The sequence below is a fragment of the Montipora capricornis genome, chromosome 12 (genome assembly GCF_036669925.1).
Source record: "Montipora capricornis isolate CH-2021 chromosome 12, ASM3666992v2, whole genome shotgun sequence".
NCBI lineage: Eukaryota > Metazoa > Cnidaria > Anthozoa > Scleractinia > Acroporidae > Montipora > Montipora capricornis.
The window spans coordinates 17,029,872-17,036,992 of NC_090894.1; the positions used below are offsets into that span (position 1 = coordinate 17,029,872).

The following is a 7,121-nucleotide window of genomic DNA, read 5'->3' on the forward strand; positions in this document are numbered from 1 at the left end:
TGTTCAAAATAGTGCATATTTTGAAATTCTATACAGGGAGAACATGGAAGACACGGGATGTTAAATTTTGAATTTTGGATGCCAGGAAGGCATAGTTGAGATGTCGTTCTGATTATACTAGTTGTTAGCTGAAGTTACAGCTCCTATGTAACTTGGCAAGTTTCATGTGATCAACGTTTTTAAAGTCAATCTGGATGGTCGCCAGTTTCCAGGTAACATTGTCGAATTTTCAGTCAATTGTTCTTTGGCCAACAGTGCATACTTTGCAACTCTTTGTAGCATTTGACTCAACTCCTAACCAACAAGATGTTTCCTTGATGACTGGTTAATTCAAATGAAGATGAGAATCCTTTTGGCCATAACAAATAGTGTTTAGAGCAGCATTTTAGCCGCACGTCTCTTCAAGATAGGAAACGTTGGTGCAAGGTATCGATGTCTCATTTTCAGCTTTCATGTGCCAAACAGTGTATGTTTTGTAACTCATTTCAGACGTAGGGATCTTATATACTGGACTGGATGTTTCTCTTGACATTAAATTACTTTGAATCGAGAACAAAGAGACAAGTGCATCTCGTCCCAGTTGTAGGCAAATATCGCACATTCTCTTGAAAGTTCATTGGCAGTTCAGAGTTGAGGACTAAATGGAGGGGAACCGTGCAGAATTTTTTTGGCAAGTTCTTGCAATAACTATGGCAACCACATACCATGCTTTGAATGGTGTGCTTTTTTGTTCAAAATAGTGCATATTTTGTAATTCTATACAGCGAGAACATGGAAGACACTGGATCTTAAATTTTGAATTTTGGATGCCAGGTTATGGCATAGTTGAGATGTCGTTCTGATTATACTACTCGTTAGCTGAAGTTACAGCTCCTATGTAAGTTGACAAGTTTCATTTGATGTTCAACGTTAAAGTCAATCTGGGTGGTTGCCAGTTTCCAGGTAACATTGTCAAATTTTCTGTAAATTGTTCTTTGGCCAACAGTGCATACTTGGCAACTCTTTGTAGCAGTTGACTCAACTCCTAACCAACAAGATGTTTCCTTGATGACTGGTTTATTCAAGCGGAGATGAGAATCCTTTTGGCCATAACAAATAGTGTTTAGAGCAGCATTTTAGCCTCACGTCTCTTGAAGATAGGAAATGTTGCTGCAAGGTATCGATGTCTCATTTTCAGCTTTCATGTGCCAAACAGTGTATGTTTTGTAACTCATTGCAGACGTAGGCATCTTATATACTGGACTGGATGTTTCTCTTGACATTAAATTACTTTGAATCAAGAACAAAGAGACAAGTGCATCTCATCCCAGTTGTAGGCAAATATCGCACATTCTCTTGAAAGTTCAATGGCAGTTCAGAGTTGAGGACTAAACGGAGGGGAACCGTGCAGAATTTTTTTGGCAAGTTCTCGCAATAGCTATGGCAACCACATACCATGCTTTGAATGGTGTGCTTTTTTTGTTCAAAATAGTGCATATTTTGAAATTCTATACAGGGAGAACATGGAAGACACTGGATTTTAAATTTTGAATTTTGGATGCCAGGTTATGGCATAGTTAAGATGTCGTTCTGTTTATACTACTCATTAGCTGAAGTTACAGCTTTCATTTAAGTTGACAAGTTTCATGTGATGTTCAACGTTAAAGTCAATCTGGATGGTTGCCAGTTTCCAGGTAACATTGTCGAATTTTCAGTAAATTGTTCTTTGGCCAACAGTGCATACTTTGCAACTCTTTGTAGCAGTTGACTCAACTCCTAACCAACAAGATGTTTCCTTGATGACTGGTTTATTCAAGCAGAGATGAGAATCCTTTTGGCCATAACAAATAGTGTTTAGAGCAGCATTTTAGCCGCACGTCTCTTCAAGATAGGAAAGGTTGCTGCAAGGTATCGATATCTTGTTTTCAGCTTTCATGTGCCAAACAGTGTATGTTTTGTAACTCATTGCAGACGTGGGCATCTTATATACTGGACTGGATGTTTCTCTTGACATTAAATTACTTTGAATCAAGAACAAAGATACAAGTGCATCTCGTCCCAGTTGTAGGCAAATATCGCACATTCTCTTGAAAGTTCAATGACAGTTCAGAGTTGAGGACTAAATGGAGGGGAACCGTGCAGAATTTTTTTGGCAAGTTCTCGCAATAACTATGGTAACCACATACCATGCTTTGAATGGTGTGCTTTTTTTTGTTCAAAATAGTGCATATTTTGTAATTCTATACAGCGAGAACATGGAAGACACTGGATCTAAAATTTTGAATTTTGGATGCCAGGTTATGGCATAGTTAAGATGTCGTTCTGATTATACTACTCGTTAGCTGAAGTTACAGCTCCTATGTAACTGGACAAGTTTCATGTGATCAACGTTAAAGTCAATCTGGATGGTCGGCAGTTTCCAGGTAACATTGTCGAATTTTCAGTAAATTGTTCTTTGGCCAACAGTGCATACTTTGCAACTCTTTGTAGCAGTTGACTCAACTCCTAACCAACAAGATGTTTCCTTGATGACTGGTTTATTCAAGCGGAGATGAGAATCCTTTTGGCCATAACAAATAGTGTTTAGAGCAGCATTTTAGCCGCACGTCTCTTCAAGATAGGAAATGTTGCTGCAAGGTATCGATGTCTCATTTTCAGCTTTCATGTGCCAAACAGTGTATGTTTTGTAACTCATTGCAGACGTAGGTATCTTATATACTGGACTGGATGTTTCTCTTGACATTAAATTACTTTGAATCAAGAACAAAGATACAAGTGCATCTCATCCCAGTTGTAGGCAAATATCGCACATTCTCTTGAAAGTTCAATGGCAGTTCAGAGTTGAGGACTAAACGGAGGGGAACCGTGCAGAATTTTTTTGGCAAATTCTCATAATAACTATGGCAACCACATACCATGCTTCGAATGGTGTGCTTTTTTTTTGTTCAAAATAGTGCATATTTTGTAATTCTATTCAGCGAGAACATGGAAGACACTGGATTTTAAATTTTGAATTTTGGATGCCAGGTTAAGGCATAGTTGAGATGTCGTTCTGATCATGCTACTCGTTAGCTGAAGTTACACCTCCTATGTAACTTGGCAAGTTTCATGTGATCAACGTTAAAGTGAATCTGGATGGTCACCAGTTTCCAGGTAACATTGTTGAATTTTCTGTAAATTGTTCTTTGGCCAACAGTGCATACTTTGCAACTCTTTGTAGCAGTTCACTCAACTCCTAACCAACAAGATGTTTCCTTGATGACTGGTTTATTCAAGTGGAGATGAGAATCCTTTTGGCCATAACAAATAGTGTTTAGAGCAGCATTTAAGCCGCACATCTCTTCAAGATAGGAAATGTTGCTGGACGGTATCGATGTCTCTTTTTTCAGCTTTCATGTGCCAAACAGTGTATGTTTTGTAACTCATTGCAGACGTAGGCATCTTATATACTGGACTGGATGTTTCTCTTGACATTAAATTACTTTGAATCAAGAACAAAGATACAAGTGCGTCTAATCCCAGTTGTAGGCAAATATCGCACATTCTCTTGAAAGTTCAATGGCAGTTCAGAGTTAAGGACTAAAGGGAGGGGAACCTTGCATGATTATTTTGGCAAGTTCCTTTAATAACTATGGCAACCACATGCCATGCATAATTATTCCCTTGGAATTTTCAAAATGTGTATGAAAGTCAGCTACATCTGTTGGATGAAAAGGCAATTCCAAGTAACTAACATCCATTTGCTGTAAAACAATTCTTTTGTTCATTAGTAACATTGCATACAGCTTTTAAACACTTAGTAGCAATTCAACCAACACCAAACCAACAGGATGTTCCTTGATGACTGGTTTATTCAAGAGAGAACAATCCTTTAAGCTGTGGCAAAATGTGTTAGCTGCACTTTAGCCACTTTTCTTTCATCAAAATTAGGAAACAACACAAGGTATCAATGTCCTTTTTTCCAGCTTTCATGTGCCGAACGGCCAAATGTTTTCAAACCTCTGTTTTCAAACCTCTGCAGAAGTAGACAATTAATGTGCTGGATATTTTACTTGACATTTGAATTTCCGTCGATCAAGAAGAAGGATACAAGTGTATCATCTCATCCATGTTGTAGGTGAATGTTGCACTTCCTCTCGAAAGTTCATTGTCAGTTCCTGGTTAGAAGAAAATGAGGAAACCTTGTAGAGGGTTTTTTTGGCAAGTTTTTATCATATGACTTATTACCAAGCTTTGAATTGTATGCTTTTTTGGTTCAAAACAGTGCATATTTTGTAATTCTATACAGCAAGAACATGGAAGACACTGGAAAATTTTGATTTCAGGATATGATGTCAAGGGATGGTTGAGAAGCCTTTCTGTTTTAGTTGCTCGTAAGCTGAAGCTGCAGGTCCCATTTAAGTTAACAAGCTTCATGTGATCAATTTTTTAGTCAATTTGGATGATCGCCAGGTTCCAGGTAACATTGTCAAATTGCCTGTCAATTCTTTTTTGGCCAACAGTGCATACTTTGCAACTCTTCACAGCATTAAAGTGGCAGCATTAAAATGGCATGTGACATCTAGTTAAAGATTTAAAGAGGACACAAGTGCACAACAGGTCCTTGAAAGAAATACTATCAGGTCATCCTCTATTCTAGTTTCTATTCTAGTATCAAAGCATAAACTAGCCACCTAAACACATTTCTCTATGGATAATACAGCTGTTGGGAAAGGTATTACATAGTTGCGCTCATACACTGTATGTACATGTGGAATGATATTTTCATGAATTTTTGTCAAGCATAACAGGTGTCATGAAATACTTCTATATTTGCAAACCTTTGTATGCTTTGTTTTGGTTGAAACAGTGCTTGGATTGGGAAACAACCTTAAGGTCAGCGACAGATTGCATTTTGTTGGCTTTCAGTTTGTAGAAAAGGGTTTAACTTTACTGTAATACAAGAGTCTGCATTGCAACAAAGCGTTTAGTTGAAGTTTAAGGAAATATGTTGTACGTCATTAGACTGTATTGCAATATGAAAAAGTACATCTTTTGAGCACAAGGTAGCATTGTAGGTCATGTATGCAGCAGCATTTATCTTGGTGGGGAATCTTTATAACGGGGAACTAGGTAATTAGGAATGGAAGCTGCTGTCAGCAGAACAGGTGGCTGCCTCAGGAGAAGCTGGAGTCCTGTCAAAAAAGTCTTCGTTTATCCAAAGGTAAGTTAAATTCTGTAAGATCCCTGGCCCCAGTGGTATGAAATATTAACATTGTTCAAGTTATTAATGATTTGTATTAACTCCTACAGGTTTGCATTAGTGAACAGAGAAATCCATGTGCCCTGTCACTAAATCTTGAAAGGTAGGAAATTTCTTAAACGTCTGTAAGAAGACAGTAATTTTCCTGAGCACTGTTCTTTTAACTTTAACATCCAACTTTTTGTTCTTGTTTCCAGGAACTGGTGGTTAAATTGAAAGAAGATAAGCCCAAAGGATTGCAAGAAAATTTTTTTTTTTTACCCTGATTAAAAAGAAAAAAAGGCAAAAAAAAGAATAGGTTTTGTGACACGCCTGGGTGTCGTGCTGTACTGCATTGGGCCAGGACTATGTTTCCAGACATAACCGAAAGTCTGGTTTTTCGCAGCCGGCAGGCAGCTCCCAACTACATTCTGTGATAAAAGATTTGAATTAATTCTTCAATCAATTAAAAACTTAGATTGTTTTACTTAAAAATCCATGTTATCTTTCTGGACTTCTCTTTCTCATGTTATTGGCAGCCAATCGTCATTTTTCCTCTTGTTTATTAAAAAAAAAATGGATACATCCCTGTTAGTTCTGCGTAAGGGTGATACAACATGTATATAAGATAACAACATTTCTGTTGACTCAAAGACTGCCTCCTTCGAACGTTTTCAATGGGGAAACCCTAATGGAGGGAAGGGTTAAGTGATAAAAATTTCGTAGCTATAGTCGCAGTCAAGTGGACCAAATAAGCTTTGTTATGGTTATATGCTCTGGGAAAGAGGAAGACGCCTCCTTCAAAAATAACTCGTCCACCCGCAGGCATTTAAAAAATAAGACGGTGATAAAGAAAATAATTTCGAATGGGCGTCTTTCGTACCACACTGTGATAGGAACGGTTCGTGTTGTGAGATGTTGCAAGGAAAGACAGTAAATCGCTGAGGGATTTCTCGTTCAAGTGTTCATCCCCTTTACGTCGTCAATGCCACCAGCTAATATTGATGGCCTCAACAACAAACTGAACCAACTTGTACATTAATCGTTATGCAAGAGACCGCATAATTTTTCTGTCGATGCATATTGGTTATTTTTCTCATCTAAGGTGAAAGCTGCTAATTGATAAGTGGGTCTCTAATAAACAAGTGAAATCCCATATGAGGCTCCTTTAGTCTTAATTTAACGAGGTTATCGCGAAATAGCGTAGAAATACTAATAAACTTGTGGCCCTCATTTGGATAACAAGACAAATTCAAAGAATAATGCGAAAACGGGAAAGGCTATTCAAGAAGGCTAGAAGCTCTAAACGTGCCTCGCTTTGGCAGTCATACAAGAAATATCGCAATTTGGACAAAAAGAACACCTTGCGTATACTAAATACGTCGATGTTATCAGCGGCTCCTTTGAGGAAGGTGGTGGTAAACCCTCGAACTATGTAAAATTGAGAGCGTTGGTATTTCCTCACTGCGAGTTGAAGACAACTTTTTTATTCAATTGACTCTTAAAGACAATAAACCTGCTCCAGCTCCCACCAAGCCCACACCCTCAAATTGATCAGCTTGTAATAAACATCCCTGGATTCGAGAAGCAACTGCAGAAACTCAAACCTAACAAAGTTACTGGCCCTGATCAAATATCACCTTGGGTACTGAAGACCTTTGCCTCAGAAAGTGCTCAGCTTTTGCAAGTGATTTTTAGTCAGTCTTGACGAAAGTGGTATTCTCCTCCTTCTCATACATCTCATGTAAAACCATTGAACATGTTTTGTGCAGTCATCTATCGAACCATCCAGAGGTCAAGAGTATCCTTGCCCCTCACCAACATTGCTTTGGAAATGGGTTCTCTTCTGAAACCTAGCTTATCTCCGTCCTCGACAATTGGCTGTCGTTTGTCGGAGAATGTTATTGTTTTGCTTTTACAG

General features: G+C 38.2%; 1 long non-coding RNA gene across 1 annotated transcript; it reads left to right on the plus strand.

Moving 5' to 3' along the window:
- Positions 1-212: 212 nt before the first annotated feature.
- LOC138026000 (uncharacterized) lies at positions 213-6,356 on the plus strand. The gene is made up of 3 exons (XR_011127214.1): positions 213-5,182; positions 5,272-5,324; positions 5,419-6,356. It is a non-coding gene; the product is annotated as an uncharacterized lncRNA (long non-coding RNA).
- Positions 6,357-7,121: the final 765 nt, after the last annotated feature.